General features: G+C 37.7%; 1 pseudogene; it reads left to right on the top strand.

The window, feature by feature from the left end:
• Positions 1 to 15,088: 15,088 nt before the first annotated feature.
• On the top strand, positions 15,089 to 16,806 carry LOC131517658 (cytochrome c oxidase subunit 1-like; annotated as a pseudogene).
• Positions 16,807 to 24,092: the final 7,286 nt, after the last annotated feature.

Below are 24,092 nucleotides of genomic sequence, written 5' to 3'. Positions count from 1 at the left end.
TGGCATGCTAGCACAATTACCAAAAATTACTCTGCTGGAACAGCTGTAGGCAATAGCATTAACATAACCATTAATGAATTAGTCTATAATGTTCTGAATTGTTCTTTCTTTGTTTTAATATGTTCCTAACATTCAAAGAGAATCACTAAAATGATTTTGACCTCAGTCAATTGCAAATGTTTGTATAACTTCATTTGGCTAAGGTTTGTAAAGTACCAAACATTTGATAGAACTGTGATAACAATGGAAAAATGAAATTACATGCCACATAGTAGGTGTTAAAATTTTTGTTGACAAATGAATGAAAACATACAAGATCCCATCACTTGTCTTTTGATCTGTTTTATCACTTATTACCTGAGTAATCAATCACTCATTGAAACACCTACATATCAAGAACATTGTCCCTGATCAGTACAGGTACAACCACCAAACTTGCTCGGTAGTAGACCCATTGTAGGCTGTGATTAAACTGGCTGAGTTGTTTAAAGTCACTTCTGAGCCAAGATACAGAGAACGAAAACAGGTGTTTTATTTTGAATTATATATTTCATTTGTTTGTTAGTTGTATCTTAATTAAATAATTACAGCCTTGCTGTCACATGTTACATAGTTTACAAGTTAATTCTACATCAAGTAGACTAAATAAGAGTGTAATAAAATGTGTGTGTCTCAGTTGGAAGATTACAAGACATATATCAGATCTCAGGAAAAAAGTAGAATAGAATTTCATACTCAGTCAACTTTTTCTGTGATTATAGAAACCTGGCTTCTTTCATTTACTATACTGTCAACACTTGATTATTTCTTTTTACAGGTTATTTCAGATAACCTTAAGCCTTTACTTTTACAAAGTCACTTTACTGTGTATGAGAATGAAGTTCTTACATCAGTACAAAAATAAGTTAATTGAGCATTTACTTTGTACAAGCCAATTCAGTGGAATGATTCAATTTGATTCAATTTGGTAAACATGTATTGATTGCTTTCTATGGAAAGACACCGAGCTGGTTTTATAAATATTCATATAGAATTGAATTAAGAGATATGTCTATCATTAGTGAGCTTTTGGCCTTGTTAAATGTTATGATTGTGAAAACTCATCAGTCTGCTTGATATATATCATTTCTGGAAGAAAACTCTTTGGCATCTGAAAATGCTAGTGTTGATGCATCAAAATGTAATGGCTGTATTTTATGTTTCCTTTCCTATTCATTCATGATTGAGGAAGATGGCCATATTCAGTTAGAGATGCATGTTTTGTCACACAGATATATATGCACACACTCTTTTTAGCCCCTGTTTAGCATGTACCTTGAATTCTCCCTTTTGAACTAGTTGGAATAATTGACTTCAGAAGATCAATGGACTCAGAGTGGTGATATTCTCAGGTTCCAGTGGGAAGAGTCAGAATGTCTGAAAACAACTGAAAGTGTATTTTGGGCAGAACACCCATAAAGAGAAGTCTCTTGGTGTATACCTGGCTCCCTTCCAGCCCGCCAGCCTTTGCAGAGCCATCTCTCCCAGTGCTCTTGGCTTATCTCCTGTCCGTGGAAAGGTCCCACTCAGTCATATCCTCTAGCAAGGTGTCAACACTTCAGAGCCTACTCTTCTCATCAGGGATTCAGAAAATCACTCCCTCTGCTTAGCCTAGCAGGATGTACTCGAAGTCTGTTACTTGTAAGCTTAGTTCCACTTGATTCCAAAACCGATGAGACCAAAATATTACACAGTGTCATAGGCTTTTTTTCCTTCTAGAGTGTGGTTTGGGACATGCACAAAATGTCTAGTGAGACTGGTGTTGGGGAGGGAATCCCAGCAGTTGATGGGTTTGGTTGTATAATGTGTATTTCCACTGCGTGTGATGGACACACTGCTAAAGCCATGGCAACTAGTTTGCACTCTCGGTCCAAATGGGATTTGAGACTATTCTTAGAACTCCAGAAGGCAGGACTAGGTGCCCTATTCCTTTGCCTTTCCCAGTACACCTTTTCATGTACTGGATGTGATTTCTGGTCTCCACATGACTTGACAGCCTCTGTTACTGAGATGTTTGTGTTCCCACACAGTGTTCAACACATGATTCTACCGCTTGTGTATCAGTATCCAGCTCAGTTTGTTTTCTTGTATTATCTGGGACTTGATAATTTGTACTAGTGCCCTCTTTGCCCCAGTGATTTCATCCTTAGCCTCAATCTTACACTTGTCTCTGCTTTTCCTCATCTCTCTGACAGGATATTTCAGCATACCATGTGTCCAAGTATACTTCACCTATGATTGTTTTACAAGATCTGCCTTTTTTTTTTTCCAATATATGACGTTTATTGTCAAATTGGTTTCCATACAACACCCAGTGCTCATCCCAAAAGGTGCCCTCCTCAATACCCATCACCCACCCTCCCCTCCCTCCCACCCCCCATCAACCCTCAGTTTGTTCTCAGTTTTTTTTTTTTTTTTTTTTAAATTTTTTTTTTTTTTCAACGTTTTTTATTTATTTTTGGGACAGAGAGAGACATAGCATGAACGGGGGAGGGGCAGAGAGAGAGGGAGACACAGAACCGGAAACAGGCTCCAGGCTCCGAGCCATCAGCCCAGAGCCTGACGCGGGGCTCGAACTCACAGACCGCGAGATCGTGACCTGGCTGAAGTCGGACGCTTAACCGACTGCGCCACCCAGGCGCCCCTGTTCTCAGTTTTTAACAGTCTCTTATGCTTTGGCTCTCTCCCACTCTAACCTCTTTTTTTTTTTTTTACCTCCCCTCCCTCATGGGTTTCTGTTAAGTTTCTCAGGATCCACATAAGAGTGAAACCATATGGTATCTGTGTTTCTCTGTATGGCTTATTTCACTTAGACTCACACTCTCCAGTTCCATCCATGTTGCTACAAAGGGCCATATTTCATTCTTTCTCATTGCCATGTAATACTCCATTGTGTATATAAACCACAATTTCTTTATCCATTCATCAGTTGAGGGACATTTAGACTCTTTCCATAATTTGGCTATTGTTGAGAGTGCTGCTATAAACATTGGGGTACAAGTGCCCCTATGCGTCAGCACTCCTGTATCCCTTATGTAAATTCCTAGCAGTGCTATTGCTGGGTCATAGGGTAGGTCTGTTTTTAATTTTTTGAGGAACCTCCACACTGTTTTCCAGAGTGGCTGCACCAATTTGCATTCCCACCAACAGTGCAAGAGGGTTCCCGTTTCTCCACATCCTCTCCAGCATCTATAGTCTCCTGATTTGTTCATTTTGGCCACTCTGACTGGCGTGAGGTGAAATCTGAGTGTGGTTTTGATTTGTATTTCCCTGATGAGGAGCGACGTTGAGCATCTTTTCATGTGCCTGTTGGCCATCTGGATGTCTTCTTTAGAGAAGTGTCTATTCATGTTTTCTGCCCATTTCTTCACTGGGTTATTTGTTTTTTGGGTGTGGAGTTTGGCGAGCTCTTTATAGATTTTGGATACTAGCCCTTTGTCCGATATGTCATTTGCAAATATCTTTTCCCATTCTGTTGGTTGCCTTTTAGTTTTGTTGGTTATTTCCTTTGCTGTGCAGAAGCTTTTTATCTTCATGAAGTCCCAGTAGTTCATTTTTGCTTTTAAGTCCCTTGCCTTTGGGGATGTGTCAAGTAAGAGATTGCTACGGCTGAGGTCAGAGAGGTCTTTTCCTGCTTTCTCCTCTAGGGTTTTGATGGTTTCCTGTCTCACATTCAGGTCCTTTATCCATTTTGAGTTTATTTTTGTGAATGGTGTGAGAAAGTGGTCTAGTTTCAACCTTCTGCAAGTTGCTGTCCAGTTCTCCCAGCACCATTTGTTAAAGAGACTGTCTTTTTTCCATTGGATGTTCTTTCCTGCTTTGTCAAAGATTAGTTGGCCATACATTTGTGGGTCTAGTTCTGGGGTAGAAGAACTTTGTTTTACTTGTTGACTCTGACATAAGTAGCTTATTTCCCTTTGGGGATAGAATGACTTTCCTTTGGGCAAGAAGTCAAGTCAGGTTTTTCACTTCTTTTTTAACTGATAGACTCTATTTTTAAAGCAATTGTATATTTACAGAAAAATTAAGCAGAAAGTACAGAAAGCTACCACATACAACCTCCCTCCTCAGTTTCTCCTATTATTAACACCTTGCTAACAATGGCACATTGTTAATGCATGATGAACTAATATTGATACATTATTAATAACTAAAAGCCCATAGTTTACTTTAGGGTTTACTCTTTGTGTTGTAGGATGGATTTTCATAAATGCCTACAAAACTGATACATAGAAATATCATGTGTCCACCATTACAGTATCATACAGAATAGTTTCAATACCCTAAAAATTTTTTGTGCTCCACCTATTCATTTCTTTAAAAAAATTTTTTTTTAACGTTTTTATTTATTTTTGAGACAGAGACAGAGCATGAATGGGGAGGGGCAGGGAGAGAGGGAGACACAGAATCGGAAGCAGGCTCCAGGCTCTGAGCCATCAGCCCAGAGCCCGACGCGGGGCTCGAACTCACGGACCATGAGATCGTGACCTGAGCTGAAGTCGGACGCTTAACCGACTGAGCCGCCCAGGCGCCCCCCACCTATCCATTTCTTTTGCCCCTTCCCCCAAGTCCCTAGCCACCAATGATCTTTTTACTGTCTCCATAGTTTTATATTTTCCAAAATGTCACTAGTTGTTATCATATAATAGGTAGCCTTTACAAACTGTCATCTTTCACTTAAGCAATATGCACTTAAGATTCCTCCTTAATGTCTTTTTGTGGTTTGATAGCTCATTTCTTTTTATTGCTGAATAATATTCTATTATATTAAGGTACTCAGTTTATCCATTTACCTACTCAAGGACATCTTGGTTGCTTTTAAGCTTCAGCTATTATAAATAAAGTTGCCAGAAATATGTGTGAGTAGGTTTTTGTATAGGTAGATGTTTTTAACTAAATATCAAAGAGTATAATTGCTATATCATATGATAAGTGTATATTTAGTGTGATAAGAAGAGTAAGTTCTGAAGTGTTGAAGCCTTTGCTAGAGAAGATACTACTGTGGGAATTTTTCCATGGGCACCAATAAATGAGAGTTCCTATTGTTCCACAACCTCACTAGCATTTAATGTTGTCATTGTTTTGGATTTTAATCATTCTAATAGTTGCATATTGGCATATCACTGTGGTTTTAATTTGCATTTTCCTAATGACTTAGGATGACACTTTTCATATGCTTAATGGTCATTGGTTTATATTCTTTGGTGTGGTGTCCATATCTTTTGTTTATTTTAAAAATTGAGTTGTTTGTTTCAAAAATAGAAATACTGTATGATCCAGTCATTCTAGTACTCACTATTTACCCAAAGAAAACAAAAAAAACACTTGTTGAATTTTAAAAATTCATTCTGTATTTTGGACACAAATTATTTACCAGATATGTGTTTTGCAAATATTTCCTCCCAGTGTGTTGTTTCTGTTGTTTGTCTTTTAATTGTTTTAGCAGTGTCTTTCACAGAATAGAAGTTTGTAATTTTAATAAAGTCCAACTCGATTAATTTTTTTATGGATCATGCTTTTAGTATGTATCTAAAAACTCATTGCCAAACCCAGGGTTACCTGGATTTTCTCTTATATTATCTTCTAGGAATTTTGTGGTTTTGTCCTTTATGCTTAGGTCCATAATCCATTTTAAGGTACTTTTTGTGAAAGGTCTCTGTCTAAATTCGTGTCTTTTTTTTGCTTTTGTTTTTGTTTTTTTGCATGTGGATGTCGTGTTGTTCCAGTACCACTTGTTGAAAATACCTTTTCTCCAGTTGACTAAATTTGTGTGTGTCTCTTCCTGAGCTTTTGATTGTGCCCCACTGATCTATTCATCTATTCTTTTGTTAATACTCTACTGTCTTGATTACTGTAACTTTGTAGGAAGTCGTGACTTTGGGTAGGGTTAATCTTTAGACTTTGTTCTACTTTTGCAATATTGTGTTGGCTCTTTCAATATTCTGGGTCTTTTGTCTTTCATATAAACATTAGTAAGAGTCACTTTGCCAACATCCACAAAATGACTCACTGGGATTTTGATTGGGATTACATTGAATATATAGATCAAGTTGGAAAGTTCTGAAATACTAACAGTATTGAGTTTTCCTATCTGTGAATGTGGAATGTGGCTCAATTTGTGTAGACTTTTCTTCAATTTCTTTCATCACTTTTATAGTTTTCCTTGTATGGGTCTTATAATTTTTTTAGATTTATATATAAGATTTATTATTGTTTTGTTGCTGTAATTACTATTATTATTTGGTTGTAGGGCAAATGGTTTTGTGTTTTTAATTTCAAACTCTGTTCATTGCTAGTATATGGAAAGCAATGTAAATTCCTCACTTTTTACAACAATATGCTACCTACACATCTGGTCTCCAAAGCAATGTTGATATACTGTAATCAAAATATGGAACATTTGTTAATCAGTGACTCAGTGAGAACTAAAACTCAAATTGACTACTAATGAGCTCCTTAAAAGTCTTAACTGAGGCAACAAGGGGGAGAGGTAACTGTCGTTTGTAGATTCTCTGCTCTAAGACTAAAAACTTCTATACTCCATACTCAAGAAAGTCATGTGCCTATGATCTGTCCTGATCAATCCCTGACAACTTGCTTTTATAACTACACTTCTGGAAAATGCCCAATTTGTGACCATCACCACGTGGGTGAAGGTCAGCTAATCAACAGTAGCTTCATTATGGCTGACTTGTGAGACAATTCTACAGCTTGAGATACTTCCACTTTTAGACACTTTTATAGCTACTAAAGATCACCTAATTGTTAATCACTGTTGCTTCTAAAAGTCCACCAATCCTTGAACTCTGTGTGTCTCAAAACCCTCATAAAATCATCATCTTGCTTTGATCAGTAATACTGAGCTCTATTGATATAGATCTCCCTTGCTTACAAAACATTCCATGAAGCTTTTGTTTCAAACATTGAGAGGTGGTCCCTTTAATAAATAAGAGCTTTATTCCCCCCTTTTATCAATTAGGCTACAAGAAATAACAGCTGTGGATTGCATTATTTTATGCCCACATAGAAACTTTTTTTTTAAATTTAGTTTTGAGAGAGAGACAGAGAGAGAGAGAGAGAGAGAGAGAGACAGAGCATAAGCAGGAGAGGAGCAGAGAGAGGGGGACCCAGAATCTGAAGTAGGCTTCAGGCTGGGAGCTGTCAGCACAGAGCCCAACACAGGTCATGAGATCATGACCTGAGGTGAAATTGGACACTCAACTGACTTAGCCATCCAAGCACCCTAGGGCTGGGTAGAAACTCTATTTATTTTTTATTTTTAATGTTTATTTTTTGAGAGAGACGGAGTACAAGTGGAGGAATGATAGAGAGAGAGGAGAACAGAATCCCAAGCAGGATCCAGCCTCTGAGCTGTCAGCACAGAGCCCTATGCAGGGCTCAAACTCAAGGACTGTGAGATCATGACCTAAGCTGAAGTCAGACACTTAACCAACTGAACCACCCAAGTGCCCCATGAAACTCTTAATAGAACTATTCTTTTAGCATTTTCTTGGCTTTTTTTTATTTTGGTCACAAATTTGCAAAAAACATGTATATACTTTCCTTATCTTTTGTAAAACAGCTACTTAATTCATTTCTCAAAAGCTAGGAAAATATTCTTTATGTAAAGAAACTTTTGTACATTTCTCTCAGAGTTTAATGCCAGGTAAAATTGTCCCCCCTGAGCAAATGATTTCCTTTTTTTCTTTGGCTGCCATGAATCTCAGCACTATCTTTTCTAACCAGTTATATGACTTACTTCTCACTTTAAGATTATGTTCTTAACCATAATGACACATGGCTTTCATTTATTTTCAATTTTTTTGTTACTGTAATCCTTAGTATAATGTTTTTATCGCATTTGATGTTTGCTTAACCTGCCTCAAAATTCCATTTTGGGGACCAGGTATGGAAAAATTTTATAATACATTTTTTTCAGAAACATTTTGATAACACTGTAATATTTGCACACTTCTTCCTCTTCTCAGTCACTTTCACCTTTAATAAGAATATTTCTTTATGTTTTTATAATATCTAGAATTTGGCAGCAATATTTTAATAAAGTCAGTCAACTGAAATTATATTTTCACAAATCATTTCTAACACTGATATTCCCTAGGGCAAAAATTATGTGTCATAATATTAATTCTCAGCATAACTGGTGAAAGGTCAATCCCCCATAGCAGTTAATTGGCCAAGTATACAATTGCCTTTGAAAGTGTTAAAACGTTAATAGCAGTAATGTACTACAGTAAAAGATAGCATCTTAACCTTGAAACATTGGTGGTAGCAGTGGGAATCAAAATGAATATTTCTAAGTGTTTACTTCACTCCTCTACCCAGCAAAGTAATAGATTAGCTAATCGAAGCAGTTGACATCCTGTGTAGAAGAGTAGTTTTCACAACAGATATAACAAAGTACACATCCCAAATATGAGACTTATTTTAAATCTGATATACATATATCAGATATAAATATATCAGGCTTAAAATATGTATAAATATATAAATACAAATATCCCTCTGTTCCACTGCACGTTTCTTACACACATCCAATAACTTGCATTAGGGTCCTTGAAACTAATTTATGTGGCTGGAATTATAGCCATTGCTCTTCCTATGGATAGCTTTTGCTTTCCTCTAATGAACACAGGTTCTATCAAGAGATGGAATAAATCATGGTGCCCATGGTATGGTTTAAGGAGATGATAAAAAGGGCTTATTACAATACATTTTTCTTCCCCTTTTTCATAGATACTCTTCTGCTTTAAATCTGTCCTTAGAATGGATATAGAAAGGGGAATGAATACACAGTAGAAGAGAAATAGAGATTACTCTCTTTGAATTCTAAAAAAAAAAGGCAAAACCTACATCATTAACACCAATTAGTCTTTTTCCAGGGAGTTTAGTAGATAGCTTTAGTGGACATAGTACAGTAAGTTCCTGTTTCTTGAGGAGATAGAGATAGACAGACAGACAGATGGAGACAGACAGACAGGCAGACTGTCTTCTCTGAGGCACAGGATGAATAAATAACCCTAGGATCCTGAGTGAGAAGGGCAATGGTGGAAGATGTTTGAGGAACTCTGAAATTAGGTTCATGATGCAGAATGAGCAGTCTTTAAAATTTTTTTATTACATTTATTTATTTTTGATAGAGAGAGACAGAACACAAGTGGGGAAGGGGCAGAGAGAGAAGGAGACACAGAATCAGAAGCAGGCTCCAGGCTTGGAGCTGTCAGCACAGGGCCTGACACGCGGCTCGTACTCACAAACCATGAGATCATGACCTGAGCCGAAGTCGTATGCTTAACTGACTGAGCCACTCAAGCACCCACAGAATGAGCAGTCTTAAGAAGTAAGAAGTAATGGGAAAAATACAAGGCTGTACATTGGGACTCTATTTTAACCTTAAATATATTTCTGATTAATAGTGAATTTAGGTTCAGAGGACAAAGGCGGGTTAGTTTTAGGTCCAGCAACCTGTAATATCAGGAAAGGAAGGGGAGGTAATCCCATTCTTTGCCTTTTTTCTTGATTCTTTCTCAAATGACCTTGTCTTTAATGAATATAAGGTTTAGGTAGTATTAAGTGCCAACATGGCAGCAAATACAATACTAAAAAAGAAGCCATCTGTTTTTCCAGGAAAGATAGAAAATTACTACCAAAGCAAGCCTCTCTGATGTTTGCAGTAGTCTCTATCTGTTCCCAAAACCACTGGAATGGAAGTTGCCAGACACCCATTTTTGTCTTCCTTCTCTGCTGATTTTCTCAGCAGGGAATATCCTCAAAATTGAGGATACCCCCAGCATTATTTACATCCAATATTCAGACATTTTCCCAGGATGAGGCCAAGAGAGGCTAATGTCTCTGGGCCTGTTTCGAAGACTCTTAGCTGTGAGCATCTGAGAGACCACTACTGAGAATGAATGAGTTGGCTCTAGCATAATACATTTTTAAAAGTTCCAAAGTTTTGTTTTATTTTCATATATATATACACTTAAATTTTTTTTTACATTTATTTATTTTTGAGAGAAAGAGAGAGAGAGAAATAGAGGGGGGCAGGGGGAGGGAGAGAGGGAGAATGAGCAGGGGAGGGGCAGAGAGAGAAGGAGACACAGAATCCAAAGCCGGCTCCAGGCTCGGAACTGTCAGCACAGAGCCGGATGCGCATCTTGAACTCACAAACTACGAAATCATGACCTGAGCCGATAGCTGGACACTTGACTGACTGAGCCACCCAGGCGCCCCTATTTTTGTATATTTTAAAATATCCTATCAACTTACTGTGTTTCCTCATTTGAAACCAAGGCAGAACAGGTAATATGGTAGTTTTATTCATCTAAGGCTGTACTTTGGTGATTTCATTTCCTATTTAAAATAATCATGCTGTATATTATCACCTGTATGACACAGGACCTATTGGTAGTGATAACCCTATTCACAAGCCATAGTTAATTTTTACCTTTATTGAAACTCTTCAGTGAGCTGTCTGCTTCATATTGTCACATTGGTAGTGCCACCAGCAGCAGCATAACAATTGCCATTTATTTAGCAATATCCCTGTATCAGACCCAAGGCTAAAGACCAATTTCTTCTCATGCACTTGTTACATAAACTATGGCAGGTAATATTCTCCCCATTTGATAGAGGAGAAGACTGAAGCTGAATGACGTTCAATAATTCGTACTGGGTCACACAGATAGGAAGTGGCAAGAGTTCATTCCTTCTGATACTACACTCTACAAATAAGGACGCTGAGGCCCAGTAAGACCAGAATGAAGGGCACACAGTAAGTGACAAATTTAAAATCAGATCTGTCTGAACTCTCGCAGAACATGTTCTTAAAATTGTATCCTATATTCCTCATTCCGTGTTTGTTTCTCTGCCCTCTCTGAAGTGTAGCAAGAGGAAGAAAATCTGTGAATTAAAGAGTTTTGAACTGGAAACTTAGGAAACCTTCCCATTTTATGCGTTTAATAAACAGGCATAATTCTATGCCTGAGGTCATGCTTTTAGAAGGAATACTTCAGATTCGAGCTGTTAGCTTGGCAGTGGTCTCAAGAATGTTTCTTGATGACCTCATTGTTGCTAATTAATCACTAGCATATAGACAACACAAAGTTATTCATATAAAAAATAGAGGCAGCTAACAGTAGCTTGCTTCAGAAATCATTTTTATTGAAGAAGAGAGAAAATGTGAAAAGGGTTTCACTGGAAAGTATTGTAAGAGCTCTGTATGACTAATTCCTAAGCTCACATTTGGGCTGAGTCCTGGTGGCTTTGCAAATGAATTTAAAAAGAAAGGGCAGACAATAGGAAGGCTGGTTCACTTTCATTGCCTTCAGCTGGAAACAAGCTAGTGCCCACCTCCACCAAAGCTGTGCCTGCACTGGCTGCCTCAAGTACAAGTGTATTCTACATTGTGGTCTTGCAGGTTTTCATTCTCTTCCCTCAATGACTTTTATATCAAAGTTGCTTTATTTTCAAGTTCACATAATGGGACTGCAACCTAATACTTGCCAAGTTCTCATTGATCCTTGGTGTGGAATAAATGTGAACACTGCCTCATTAATCCTCTCCACGGTCCTTGGAGAGAAGTGGCAAGCAATATCCCATCCATTTTGCGGTGGAGGAAAGAAGGGAAAAGTAAATTGCACACTTTGCATCTGTGCCCAGCCTTCTGGACATTTCCATCTGGATATCCTGCTGGCTTGTTAAACTCAACTTACCCTGAACTGAACTCATTCTCTTCTTCTTTTCCAAAATACATCCTTCTTTCTGGACATTGTGTCTTGGTTAATGGGACTACTATACACACAATTCCCTTGGTAGAAGCCTCTGAGTCATCTTTAATTTCTCTCACTTTCTATATTCCATCAGTTATAATGTTAGCTTCCTTTTCCACAGAAATAGCTCTGAAATTCATCTCTTCTCTTCCAACCACCATGCCCCAGTCTTTTGCTCTACCCAGTGTCTCATCATTCCTTCTCCAGATTAATGCCAAAACATAAAAAATAAGATAAAAAACCCCACATTTATATCCAATTTAGGTTTTTCAATTTGTCCTTTATACTGTCTCAAAAAAACAAAAACACAAATCAAAAACAGTCTTCCTGACAACAGGGCATTATTTTGTTATTTTCTGCTCAAAAAAGTCTGATGGCCTCATATGACCAACAAACACAATGTTGACCCTTGTCTCATCAAAGAGATGTTTTATAATTGGGCACAACTCACACCTTCAGTCTGAGAACTTGTCTACCACTTCTTGTTACCGTGTACTACCTACTTTAAAAAAAAATTTTTTTTAAATATATGAAATTTATTGTCAAATTGGTTTCCATACAACACCCAGTGTCCATCCCAAAAGATGCCCTCTTCAATACCCATCGCCTACCCGCCCCTCCCTCCCACCCCCCATCAGCCCTCAGTTTGTTCTCAATTTTTAAGAGTCTCTTATGCTTTGGCTCTCTCCCACTCTAACCTCTCTCTTTTTTTTTTCCTTCCCCTCCCCCATGGGTTCCTGTTAAGTTTCTCAGGATCCACAGAAGAGTGAAAACATATGGTATCTGTGTTTCTCTGTATGGCTTATTTCACTTAGCATAACACTCTCCAGGTACTACCCACTTTAGACACAGGGCCATGTTGCTGTTCCCCAAGTGCTTTTCCCTGTCCCCTAACTTAGGTTCATGATGAGTTTGCCTTTCTCTCAGCTGATTAGTCAGGCAAATTTATAGTCATTCTTTAAGGCCCAATTCTTATGTTACATCTTATTTGTTATCTTTTTTGGCTCATCCATCTGCCTACTTTCTTAATTAACCTCTCCTTCTGGGTTTTCATAACAATTTGTTACCATTTATCGCACTTTGTTTTATAGTTAATTATCAGCATTTCTCAAAATAGGCTTTAAGTTCCTTGAGGACAGAGCCCATATTTTATTCATCTCTGAACTATTTTTTAAAATTAAAATTATTTTTTTTTATTTAGAGAGAGAAATAACATGTGCGGGAGAAGGAAGAAAGAGAGGGAAGAAAGAGGGGAAGAAAGAGAGAATCTCAAGCAAGCTCCATACTTAGCATGGAGTACGACATGGGGCTCCATCCCACGACTCTGGGATCATGACCTGAGCCCATGCTATAGTATCAAGAGTTGGAAGCTCATCCTACTGAGCTACTTTGGTGCCCCTTGTCTCTGAATTATTAGTACTGAGTATAGTGCTGGGTACTTACTTGGTGCTAAATAAATTTGTATATCAATTTATAATAAATAATTGTTTAAAAACAAATTTTATCATATTTAATACAGTAAACCTGTAACATAGGTATTTCTGATCCCTAATTTGCAGATAAACAAACTGAGCCCTAAAGAAGTAAAAATACTTTTCCATGGCCTGTTTAGCATGAGAGCCAGTATGTAAACCCAGGATCCCTATCTATAAACCCTGATTTTAGTCCTCTGTACTGGACTGCACATAAGCAGAGGTATAATTGGAAATTTGGTACAGTGCCGAATTTTGATAAAACAAGCATTTCTGGTTACTACAACTTGTTAGATGTTGTTCATATTGAGGGATTATCAATGTCCAAAGTATTGTCCATCATTCCTAGTGTTTTCTGTACCTGAAGCACACAAATTCTACCATATTTATGTGTGGAGTAACAATAGACCCTGTATGGAATTGAATAGAAATGATGTTTAAAAATTATTGATTGTATAATGGAATCTAGTCAAAGGAATTTTGCTGTGCTTGGTCATTTTCTCTATCCTCAACCCTCACAATATGTTGCTGAGTATTGATGAAAAAAAAATACACACAACTTGGTTGGTTCCTAGAATTAGTCCATACTGTTACTGGAGGGAGGTATGGAAAAGCTTTTCTTCTAGATTTTTTTCCTCTATGACCTGAAAATCCTCCCATTAAAGTCATTAGTAGCAGACCACAAACATGGACATTTCTTTTAGGAGGTCTTGGAGTATATCTCTTTGCATTGTCCACATTTACTTTTTGGAGTAGCTATTACTTGTCTTATCTACAGCTAATATAGGGTCTCACCTTTCATTATTAGCTCTGAATTAATCTAGACTGCTTAGTAAACAGATAGTCTTCAGCCTTGTTTGCTTTCCTTTCTTAATCCAGATACTTAAAAGAACAGAGGACAAGTTGGCAGTTTAGAACTCTAATTTAGTAGAGATGGTCAAAGACCCCCAAGGTAATGGGCCCTATTAAGGTCTACCTTTCCTTTCTGATAGTCCCAATACACCTCCAACATCGGTTACTAAGCCCTGCATTGTCAAGTCTTCCCAACTCCTCACTCAAACATTCTGTTTTCTGTTGCCCACTTCACATTCTAGCAAAAACTGTTCCTTACTAATTTAAGAGCATCTAGCTTTAATACCATATAGATACACAGCTTTTGATGATTTTAACTTCTGAATTCTGCTTCAACTTGTAATGGCAATGACTGATGTTTACTTAAGCACCAAGCACTTTAAGTACTTTAATGAAAGTAGTAGATCAATTGGAAATACAGCCTTGATTCTTTAATACTCTCCCAGTCTCACCCCTCTCTCAGGTATGCACACCTATTTTCCTACCAAGAAGTGAAGTTTATTTCTCCATCTCTCGAATCTAGGACCTTACATTTTGCTTTGGACTACAGAATGTACTTGAGTTGGCAGTGTGCTGGTTCTGAGTGAAGGCCTCAAGGGTCCTTTCTCTTGGAGCTCCACCACTGTCATGTGAAGAAACCTGGACTAGCTGTTGGATGATGGGATCCATGTGGAAGAGAGGCCAAGTGTCCTCGCTAGGACCATCTTAGGCCAGATTATACCAGCTAACCCCCAAACTTGTAAGAGAGCTGCCTGTTCAATACACAACTAATTGTGGATGTAACAGTGAGCCCAGCTGACACTAACCAAAACACCCATGTGTTCCATAGACTCCAAGAATAATGCATGGTTATTGTTTTAATCCATTGGATTTTGGGTGGTTTGTTTCACAGCAATAGGAAATTACAGTCTAATGCTTTACTCAGCTATTTTACCTATGTTCATAAACCACTGACTATTTTCCACTAACCGCAAAGATATTGGCACTCTCTACCTCCTATTGGGTGCCTGAGCTGGCATAGTAGGAACCACCCTTAGCCTTCTTTTTTTTTTTTTTTAAATGTTTTTATTTATCATTGATAGACAGAGAGACACAGAGCGTGAGCAGGGGAGGGGCAGAGAGATCGGGAGACACTGAGTCCGAAGCAGACTCCAGGCTCTGAGCTGTCAGCACAGAGCCCAACGCAGGGCTCGAACTCACCAACCGTGAGATCCTGACCTGAGCCGAAGTCGGTCGCTTAACCAACTGAGCCACCCAGGCGCCCCAGGAACCAGCCTTAGCTTTTTAATTCGAGCTGAACTCAGCCAACCCTGCACTCTACTAGGAGATGATCAGATCTTTAATGTAATTGTCACTGTTCATGCATTAGTAATAATCTTCTTTATGGTAAGACCAATCATCATCGGGGGCTTTGGGAACTGATTGGTGCCATTAATAATAGGAGCATCTCATACAGCATTCCCTCAAATAAATAATACAAGGTTCTGACTTCTTCCCCCATCCTTCCTACTCTTACTTGCATCATCAATAGCAGAGGCCTGTGCAGGAACCAGATGAACCGTACATCCTCCTCTAGCTGGCAACCTAGCCCATGCAGAAGCATCTGTGGACCTCACCATTTTTTCCTTGCATCTTGCAGGTGTTTCTTTAATTTTAGGTGCTATTAACTTCATTACTACAATCATTAACATAAAACCCCCTGCAATATCTCAATACCAGACACCCCTGTTTGTCTGATCTGGCCTAATTACTTCCGTCCTGTTACTCCTATCACTACCAGTATTAGCAGTTGGAATTACTATATTACTGACAGACAAAAACCTAAATACTACTTTCTTAGATCCTGCTGGAGGAGGAGATCCCATCTTATGTCAACACTTACTCTGATTCTTTGGACACCCAGAAATCTATATTCTAATTCTACCAAGTTGTGGAATAATTTCACATATTGTTACCAATAGGTGACAATATTCAGGCAAAAAAGGAACCCTTTGGTTATATGGGAATAATCTGGGCAATAATATCCATTGGTTTCCCAGGTTTCATTGTATGAGCCCATCATATGTTCACTGTGGGAACAGACGTTGTCACACAAGCATACTTTACATCAGCCATTATAATTATTGCCATCCCTACTGGGGTAAAAGTATTGAGCTGACTTGCCACCCTTCATGGAGGAAATATTAAATGATCCCCAATGTATTATGAGCCTTGGGCTTTATTTACTGCAGGGGGCCTAACAGGCATTGTACTAGCCAACTCTTCATTAGATATTGTTCTTCATTACACGTACTATGTAGCAGCACACTTCCATTACCTATTATCAATAGGGGCAGCGTTTGCTGTCACAGGAGGTTTTGTTCACTGTTTTCCCCTATTCTCAGGATACACTCTTGATAATACCAGAGCAAAAAATCCACTTCATAGTTATATTTGTAGGCTTCAACATAACATGTTTCCCTCAACATTTCCTCGGATTATCTGGAATACCTCGACATTGCTCTGATTACCCAGATGCATACACAACTTGAAACGCAATCTCCTCAGTAAGCTCTTTGATTTCACTAACAGCAGTGATACTAATAATCTTTATAGTATGAGAAACCTTTGCGTCCAAACAAGGAGTAGCAACAGGAGAGGCTGAGGAGATTTAGGGTTAGCAACATTAAGTTCCTTATTCAACTTCTCACCATAAGTGATAGGGTCAGGATTTTAGCCAAGATGGTCTTAACTAGAGTTTGCATACTTAAATATTATGTAACCCTGTTCCCATTCAGGGGCATATAATTTATAACTTAATTCATGGACTCATTACATCTTTAAGAGAAATAATTTAGTTCACCCTCCTTGATTTTTATTTGAGGAGATAGAGACCCAGAGTTTACTGATTTGTCCAAAGTTATAAAGTCACACCATAGTCTGAAGGTTTTTTTTTTATTTCTCCTTAGTAACTCATAATTTATCTTTCTTGTTCAAGAGCATGTCTTTTTCTGTTGGGTAATTGCGAGTTTCTTGAGATTTTGTTCTTTGTCTATGTCTGCCTGGGTATCCAGCACAGTGCTGAGCTCTTCAAGGATTTAGAGAATATTTATTAACTGACTAATTGTTTGCTTGCTTGAATTTATTTGCTTCTTAAATCTTCATTACTTGGGTAGCAGGCAAAGTGGCCATGGCGTGCAATACCATAGCGGAGGAAGGCTGGCCAGCCAGCCAGTATGAAGGCTGTCTGCTCAGGCTTATATCCACATGGAAATTCTCATCCTCTGCAGTTTTTATATTTCTTTCCTAGGAGGTACAACATCTTTGTTTGCTGAATTAACAGGGCTGTATTTTGTCAATGTGCCTGATAAAGAAAAGTGCCCCCTCATTTGGGAGAAACGTCTTCTATGAGACTAGACTTAAGTTCCAGACTTTTGCATTCATATATTGCTTACTAAGCAACTGTCCTTTAAACCCTGAGACAAATTTAAGCAAAAGTCATTTGGATAAGATCACGTAGCATCCAATTCAACCGTCTTTAAATTTTGGCTATTTCTATAAGCCAGGGAATTCAGCTATGAGATAGAATCAGTTAAACTGATGATATGAAAGGTAGACATGCTCTGGGGCAAAAGGCTTTAAATATCCATTTTTTTCCTATTTCTTGCTCTTATCCTTTGCAGAATAGCATGGCAAAGCAAAATTAGTGATTTTCTTTCTATCATACTGCACATCCTCCATGAAATCTCACAGCAGACACTCGTAGTCATTCCACAGTGCCACTAAAGATTTTTGATATGCTTAGGGAAAAAGATTGTGCTTCCTTCACACTTGCTCCTTTCCCTTGATTTGCTCCTGTCTGCTCCTATATAATATATGTGGATTAATGACAGATTTTCTAGAGATTGGAGATGGATTTCTAGTCATATGATAGGGTAACAACAGAGGCTGGTATAATTTTAGGCCAATTAAATGTAAAATGTAAAACTGTTATTTTGTTTTTAATTTTCTTGAGAAAAATTGGGGAACTATAAATCGCCTCATTAATCTGAAAATGTGATCATCTTTTAGAAATTAGGTTGTGTTTTTAACATTTGAGTGTCAAACATTCAACTTTTAAATTATTAATATTTCAGGATAGTTTAGGAGAAAGTACTAGATTAAATAATAAGGTAGGGTGGGTGATCAAATTCCTTCTACTATCATTCTCTATAGACTTCACTTTCTTAAAAGCATCCTGTTTCCTTTACTGAGATGGGCTACTCTTTTTCTGCCTTTCATTGCTCTCTTGCCAACTGGAATTAGACCAAGGCTACGATAAGAGATCACACACTTGCTGACATCAAGAAGTGAAACCGAATCTCATTAAAATTCTCCTTCTCATTAAAGAAAAAAAATGGTGCAAATGTGGTTCTACTGTCTCTGTTTTGGGCAAACATATAAAAGTAACATTCTCATTAGTCAGATGCATTTAACTTTTTCGAGGCACGCCAAATTCTGCAGCATACTGGGTTGTTAGAACTGTGTGTGTGTGTGTGTGTGTGTGTGTGTGCGCATGTGCCAGCATCTGTGGTGCTGAGAAGTCAACAGGGAAAGGGCAGAAAAAGGATTTTCCTCCTGAATGCTGCTTTTTTGCCTCAGTGTTTCTCAGGTGACTATAACTAGACAGGAAGCCCTGGTGTTGGCATTTCACCATCATCATTCTACTGTAGAGGGATAGCAAAACTTGCTTTCACCTTTGGCTTTTCAGCTGCTGAGAAAAGGAATTATTTTTCTAAGAGATTACACTCAAAAAAAATGGTGACAAAACTGATGGGTGTTAAGTATCCATAATAAAAAAAAAAGTAGAATTAGTCAAGCCACATATTCATTGAAATTTAATAAAAAATCTCCCTCTGTAAAATGTATAACTTTATCATTTTGGCATGGGAAATCAGAACATAAATACTCTATTTACCAGAGAAATGTTTTAAGGACATCTGAAAGCTTGTTGCATCCTCCTAACATGACCATTAACAGGCCTCAAGTCCTTGCTGTTCCTCATTCTTTGAGTTTCTCCATAGGGCAGTTCACAACGTGGCAGCTTGCCTTTCCCACAGTGTGGGAGAGGGAGGAGAGAGAGAGAGAGAGAGAGAGAGAGAGAAGTTGTGCCAGATGCCAGCCTGTCTCTTTGTAACCTACGCTTAGAAGGAGTTTCTCATTACCTTTCTGTATTCTGTTCATTAGAAGTGAGCTGCTCACTTCTGCTCCCTCAAGGAGAGCAAATTCTATAAGCACCATTTTAGAGGCTACTTACCACAAACTGTATGATTCATAAAATTGGATTTCAAGAGTTATTAGATGTTTTGTGGGAAGTTTGTCTTTTTATACACTGACTATAATAAAATATTGACATTTTAGTTTATTTTCATGGCACTCGTATTCTGCATTCGGTTTATTTAATTTTTATTTTATTTTTAAAATATTTACTTATTTTGAGAGAGAGAAAGAGTGGGAAAGGGAGTGGGGGAGGGGCAGAGAGAGAAGGAGAGAGAGAATCCAAAGCACTCTCTGTACTCTTAGTGCAGAGCTCATGTGTGGCTCAATCTCACTGTGAGATCATGACCTGAGCTGAAATCAAGAGCTGGCCTTAATGAACTGAGCCCCCCAGGATATTTATTTTTAAAGTATCTTCTTAGATCTATGAGTCTTGATTCATTAACATAGGAAAGGTTATGTAAATGTGTCATTAGACATTATGCTCCTATGGTTTTAAAACATGAGTTATTTATGGCCTCTAATAACTTAAAACTATTGCAAAACATAGAAGTGGTGAAAATCAACGTAATTTTATAAAGCAAACATAATTTCAGTACCAAGTCTTAATAAAGGTAGTATAAAATAAAACTCTGAACTAATCTCACATACATATACAGATACAAATCTTGAATAGTAAATCAAATTCAACAGGGTGTTAAAAGAACAATACATAGATTATTTCAGGAATACATTTGGCTATCAACATAATGCATTATGTCTGTAAATTAGAAAAAAAAACTTTTATGCTTATATAAAGTTTACATAGAGTATCCCACCCATTTAAAGAAAAGAAGGTTTAATAAGCTGTAGCAAAGATTTTGATCTGAAGTGAAACTTACGGTCAGCACTTGGGTGGCTTAGTTGGATGAGTCTCCAACTCTTGATTTCACCTCAGGTCATGATCCCAGGGTCATGGTATCGACTCCTGCATAGGGCTCTGTGCTGAGCCCCACCTCAGCCCCTCTAAAAAATAATAAATCTCTAAATAATAATTGTCTCTCTAAAAAATAATAAAGAAAGAGAAACTTAAATAATAATAAGGAAAAATAAATAAATATGATAAAACTTTTTTCTATTCACCAAGAATAAATAACATTTGAAAGGTACAATAATAAATCCATTTCTACTAAAATCCAGAAAAAAGACAATGTTTCCTACCATCAGTATGATTTAACCTTGTTTTGGAATCACAAAAAACTCGATAAGTCTCCAAAATGACATGTGTTATAATTGCTGAAAGAAGTAATTCATAATAACTAAGAAACTGTTGACACTTTACTAAATGACTGTAATTTATAAGAGAACAAGGAAGGTGGTTGGATAGAGAAATATACACTAATCTATTGCTTTTCTCTAAAACTACAAAAAATTCTTATTTGTTATAGGGGATGAAACATGTGTAGGGGTAAATTAATAAATAAGTTAAAGGTTCTATGAGAAAATACTATGCAAGGACATGAAACATGATGTAGTCAAATGAAACAATACAATATATATTTTAACAGGAAGCTAGAATATGGAAATATCAGTGTTTCCAAATTTACATATTACTTTAGTGTAATTCTAATAACACTCAAAATGGTTTAATTTTAGAACTGGATAAAAGTGTCTTAAATTTCAAATGGGATAATAACTAAGAATAGCCATGAATATTTTATAAACAGAGTGACCAATGTGGATTTGCTTTACCAGGTGTTGAAATACATTGTCAAGCTACTGTAATAAACTAGTATTTTTTGATACAGAATTGGACATACAGATTGCTGGAGAAGAATAGAGAGTTTAGAAACAGGTTAAAGAATATTTGATAACTTAATGTAAGACAGTGTTGTTTTTTTCAATTCACTAGACAAATAGAGACTTATTTAATAGGGCATGCTAACACAGTGACCCATCCACCCAGAAGAAAAGAAATTTGAACCAGTACTGCATGTCATTTCTAAAAATATATTCCAGACAGAGCAAATATCTAAGCATAATAAAAACATCTTTTGTGGGTTAGGATTATCTATATTACTATAAATGTCTTTTTATATAACCATACAATATCTGTCATTTATATATATTTATAAGAATAGCACATAAGTACTAGAGAACTAGACAGCTATTAAAAACAATGAGTTGGATAAAGACACAAAACATAAATGATGGTTTTCAGGGACTGGGGGTAGAAAGAGGTAGGGAGTTGTTGGGTGGGTGTGAAGTTTCATGTAGAGTTTAAGTTCCGCAGTATGGGAGAGTTCTGGGGATCTCTTGAACAACTGTGTGCGTGTGGTTGCCACTGTTATACTGTACACTAGGAGATGGTTGGGAGGGTAAATTTTATGTCATATGTTTATTTTTTCACAATAAAAAATTGAGAGAAACAAATACAAACACAACACCCTCTCCCCTCAAAACCAATGAGTTAAATAAGTATGTTTTGACCTTGAGTGATAATCATGATACATGTGAAATGAGAGCTCCATGAAGGCATAATTCATATCTGTCTTATCCACAGCTATATCCTCATTGTCTGGAACACGTAGTATGCTTAGTTAATCATTGGTGAATGAATTTCTACATTATTAAAATAAAACAAATGCATACAGTTTTTGTAAAAAAATCCTATGTTTTAATACCCACATTTTATTTACTTAATTTATTTATTTTGAGAGAGAGAGCGCACACATGCATGAGCAGGGAGGGGGCAGAGAGAGGGAATCCCAAGCAGGCTCTGCTTTGTTGGTGTAGAGTCCGATGCGGGGCTCAAAATCACGATCTGTGAGTTCATGACCTGAGCCGAAATCAAGAGGTGGACACTTACCTGACTGAGCCATCCAGGTGCCCCTGAGTGCCCACATTTTAATGAGTATGTAGAAAGATGGAAAAGGAGTATGCGTGTGTGTGTGTGTGTGTGTGTGTTGTATATACACAGAAATATCAGCTTATTAACATTGATTAAGTAAATAGGATAGTATTGAGGGAGGAGAAGTATTTGTAATTACTAATGAAGTTTAGTCTCCTAATTACGAATGTAATTACTCTAATTCTCCATTTTGCCCTACGATGACCCAGACCATATCAAGACTCTAGACTTCTCAAACTGCCTTGCTTCTATTCTTTGAATTTCCTATGTATTCTTATGTATGACATTTACAGTAGTATTTCACACATGCTTATGTCATCCTTAGTGTTCTCCATTTTTATATATACATGTAAATTTTTCTCAACAGGCTCCAAGTAGTTCATTGAAGATAATTCAAGGTAGCAATAAATACTGAGTCTTGAACTGAAATGGATTGTAGTTGTATACCCCTTTTGAGGACGAGCGGTCCTATGACACAAGAACTCTAGAAGTACAAATAGGAAGCTCATAATGAGATTTAATGAAAATTCTAAAGAATGCAGGCACAGCTGAAATACGGGCAACCGCTTACTAGAAAGTGCATAGATCCCAAGATCCACACCTCGTTGGAAATGGCACCATCTTGGCTCACTGGGTAGGGAGCCTGCTCACTGCCTCAGTGGTGAGACTTGCTGGAAATCTGCCCTCTAGGAAGTCAAGGGAGACCAGCCACTAAAAGGCCCAATGTCTTAAAACTTACTTGGTACTGGGAAGCTGGGAAGTTGTTGGGCACTGGGTGGCACTGGCTGCTGGAGAGGCTGCTGTGTGCAAAAACACAATGTACTTATGTGCAGAACTCCAGCCAGTGTGGCCCAGGAGAAGGTCCAACTAGGTCTTATTACACCTCCAGCCTCATACGGCCTCCTGTGTGAGTGCATAGACATTGGACTAAGGAGAGGGGCTGGGGCTGAGCACATACCCAGACTGCCCTCAGCTCCCAGCTACACTGTGGACAATGCTGGAATAGAGAGCTAGAGAAAGCACTGGGATGGGTGGGGTGGAGGGCAGCAAATTCTGGAGAAAGCTGTGTTCTTCTGGAACATATTATTAGAGAAATTGTGTGAAATAGCAGTGAGGAAAAAGTACTGAGTAAGGGTCTGTGGTGGCACCCTCACCAAAACCCTAAGGAGAAAATCCCTCACCCTTCAGTGTCCCTCCATTGCCCTCTGATGACAAGGTTTAACATTGTTGGTTGGAGGCAAGAAAAGGAAGAATGCTTACCAGGTCCAGATCCATTATCAGGGTCAGGCATAAGGTGTGCATTTAGTGCTGATGTGTTTCTTTACTAATATTTATAATTGCTCTCTTTCATCTTTATTCTTTTGATTGTTTGATTATTTATCACAGTTTTGGTTTTATTCATTTTTCTCTATTTTTCTGTATTATATTTTATTGGTTCCTGCTCTTAATTTTATTATATCTTTATTCTCCCTCTTTTGGCTTTAAGTTTCTTTACATTCTCTAATTTCTTAAAGTAAATCTTTAATATTGTAAGTTCTTTCTTCTTTCCTTATATGTGTTCAAAGCTATAGATTTTTTTTTAAGGGATTGATTAGGCTTCTTTTTTTATGCTATTTTTGAGAGAGAGAGAGAGTGAGAGCGAGTGAGTGAGCAGGGGAGGGGCAGAAAGAGAAGGAGACAGACGATCCCAAGAGGACTCTGCACTAACAACAGAGAGTCCAATGTGGGGTTTGAACTCATGAACAGTGAGATGACAACCTGAGCCAAAGTAAAAGGCCTAACAGACTGAGCCACCCAGGTGTTCCTAGATTATGT

This window comes from Neofelis nebulosa, chromosome 1 (assembly GCF_028018385.1).
Source record: "Neofelis nebulosa isolate mNeoNeb1 chromosome 1, mNeoNeb1.pri, whole genome shotgun sequence".
Classification (NCBI taxonomy): Eukaryota; Metazoa; Chordata; class Mammalia; order Carnivora; family Felidae; genus Neofelis; species Neofelis nebulosa.
This window is presented reverse-complemented; position numbering and strand designations above follow the sequence as displayed.